The sequence below is a fragment of the Herpailurus yagouaroundi genome, unplaced genomic scaffold (assembly GCF_014898765.1).
Source record: "Herpailurus yagouaroundi ecotype Mexico unplaced genomic scaffold, PumYag 182, whole genome shotgun sequence".
Taxonomy (NCBI): Eukaryota; Metazoa; Chordata; class Mammalia; order Carnivora; family Felidae; genus Herpailurus; species Herpailurus yagouaroundi.
The window spans coordinates 195,605-198,855 of NW_024412413.1; positions in this window are offsets into that span (position 1 = coordinate 195,605).

A 3,251-nucleotide genomic window follows, 5' to 3' on the forward strand; every position below is an offset into this window, starting at 1 on the left:
GGTGGACTGTGCCAGAGTCTGGTTTCCCTGAATTGATGGGGGAGACGTTGAGGTTTGAGCAGAGGGTGATATAACCTGCCCTAAATTTTAATGGGATCATCATGGCCAACCTAAATGACATTAGAACCAATGGCGGGGGGTGGGGGGTTGTGCACCTGACTCGACTCAGTTGAGCATCTGACTCTTGATTTCAACTCAGATCATGATCTCATGGTTCATGGGTTCGAGCCACATGTCAGGTTCTGTGCTGACAGTGTGGCGTCAGCTTGGGATTCCCTCTCTCTCTGCCCCTCCCATACTCATGCTCTGTCTTTCAAAATAAATAAATATGGGTGCCTGGGTGGCTCAGTCAGTTAAGCATTTAACTATTGGTTTCAGCTCAGGTCATGATCTCATGGTTTGTGAGTTTGAGCCCCACATCGGGCTCTTTGCTGACACTGTGGAGACTGCTTGGGATTCTCTCTCTCTCTCTCTCTCTCTCTCTCTCTCTCTCCCCCCCTCTCTCGCTCTCTCTCTGCCCCTCTCCCCGCCTCTCTCAAAAATAAATAAATAAATTCAATAAATAAACTTTTTTTTTTAATTCTTAAAAAAAATAACAAAGTAGGGGCTGGTAAGGACAGAAAGGAGACCTGTCATTACTGCTCTTGGTGGGGAGGGGGGGGCGGGGTTGGGAGAAATGGCAGGACTTAGACTAAAGAAGGGAGTCTCAGGAAACTGAGAATGTTGAAGGTCTGAAAAACCTGATAGGGAGGCACCAAAGATATTCATATTTTCTGCTTTGGGTGATTGGGATATTGGATGAAAATTTTAAATGTTGAGTTTGATGTGCCTACAGGGAGTATTCGTGAAAATGTCTCAGACTCTTCAAAACATAACTTGAAAGCTAAGTAGATGTAGGCTCCTGAGAACAACTTTGAAGATCATTAAAACCCTAAGAGCACATGAGAGGATTCCCAGGGCAGAGACTCCTAACCTCCTTTGAGTCTCAGTGAGAAGCTTATAAAACTAAATCTAAGCTCACAAAATGTTACGTTCCATTTCAGAGCTTTCTTGGTCTTCCAAAAATATCTTCACAGACCTCTGCCACTCTGGGTGTCTGTGTAACCTACCTTGGGTAGGTGTCTGGGTTTTGGCAGGTGTCTGGGCTCATCAGTTCACCCAGCCCTGGGAGATCAGTAAGCAGGGTCTCCAAAAAGCTGGCTTTTAATTAATGTTGAAATCCAAAGGTTTTTTTTTGTTTTTTTTTTTTTATCTGATTTGTTCTTGGTTAAAATAAGTAAGAGGAGAAACCATAGTGCTAAACCAAGATATAAATCTCTGGTGACAACCCATCAAACCTGAACAAGCTACTTGTCTCTCATAGGTTTACAGATCTGCACTAGTAAAGGCTAGCAGCCATAACAGATAAATCCTGACATCTTCATGGTTTAACCCAAGGGAAATTTAGTTCTTGTTCAGTTGGCTGAGATGGAGACTCAGCTCCATACCATTATTCAAAGGCATGCTGACAGAAGCCCTGCCTTCCTCAAGTAGGTCCCAAGTTGCCTTGGACAGGAACATCCAGCAGGTACACGGGGAAGAGAGAGAAAGTATCACTCGTGGGAAGCTTTTACGGATCTGGCCTGGTAATGATACAGGGCACTTACTGCCACATTCACTGGCCAGGGCTCATAATGCAAGGGAGGCTGGAAAATACAGTCTGGCTATATGACAAGGATATAAAGAAAACATTTGGTGAATAGTTAGCTGGTTTTGGATGCACAGGGGCATGGGAAGACCAGACTGACACCTCTGGCCTTACCGAGAGCCCATCCTTCTTGGCCTGAGCTCTGCAGGGTTCTTCAGATAGCCCACCTCACCCACTAGGCAGCGTACCCAAGGCCCTCACATTCCAGCCCAAATGATCTTCTGCCTCAACTCAAGAATCCTGAGCCCCAACCAAACTCTCCATTCCCTAAATGAAGAAGGCTTTTTCACATCCTTGCCTTTGCCTTTGATAGAACTTTTGCCTGAAATCCTGTATTGTCCTCATCTTGGTAAACTCCTACTCTTTCCTGAAGCTGTCTTCATCACCCATCAGAGTTCTTGCTGATTAGTATTTTTCTGAGATGCTGTAACAGGAATCAGCTCTGGGAAGTCTGAGCAAAGGTGGAAGGAATAGAAGTATGCAGGGTGGCTCACAGGCGGGAAGGGACAGCAAGGGAACCAGGTTCAGAAGGGGCAGGAACCTGCCAGCTTGGGGAGGGGGTATGGCCTCAAGAGATGAGCAAATACTCTGTGCCCAGAACTGTCTGGCTCAGTTATAGCTCTGTTTCCTATTCTGCAATCAGTCGGCTAAAAATCAGAGTCCTTGAAAGAAAATTCAGTGGGTCCCAGGTTTATCTGGAATCTCAAAGTGTTCAAAACTGGTTAACAGCCTTCCAAATCAGCTTCTCCCCCACTGCTCCCCAACTCAGCCAGTGATCACCCTCCAGACAGCCACCAACCCATTCCTTCTTTCTTCTTCACTTCCCACATTACCAAGCCCCGTCAAGTCCATCTTCTAAAAGGCTTCTACTCTGTGTACTTCCCTCCACCCCGTCCACGTCTCCAACATCATTCACCCACACAGCAACAGTCTGTTTCATCTCTCCCTCCAGCAGCCAGAGAGACCTCTTCACCATGTCACTCCTCTGCCTCCCACCCTTCCGAAGTGCCCTCTAAGTAAAGACTGAGCTCCTTAGACTGGCCTGTTGAGGTGTGAGCAATCTCTCCGGCCTCCTCTGGACCACAGCTTAACGTGCAGACCCACAGCTTAACGTGCAGAACCGTGAGCGGTTCTCTTGCCTGTCCTGACTTGGGGCTATGTGCTTCCACCGCCTGGAGGCCAGTGATGCCTGGCAGGCCTGGACTGGAGCCAGAGCTCACACTCTCCCCAGTTGCATGTACTTCTTCTGTTTCCTGCTCTGTAAGACAGATGCAACAATGTCCGCCAGCACTGTAGTTGTCAAGACTGAATATATTTGGGCGTCGAACTAATTGAACCAATATTTACTAGCACCTGCCGTGCCAAGTGCTGTCCTGAACACTGGGGGCACAGTGGTCAAGCAGACAGGGCCCTGAGTGCATACCTTACACTCATGAGCCACAGAGAGGAACACAACGATCAGGACCACCAGCGGACCCTCGCTGCAATTCTGCTCTCCCGAGATGTCAGCCAATCCTCAGTCTGGGAACTCGGCCCATCTGCGACCCAGAGCCCCACGTGCGAG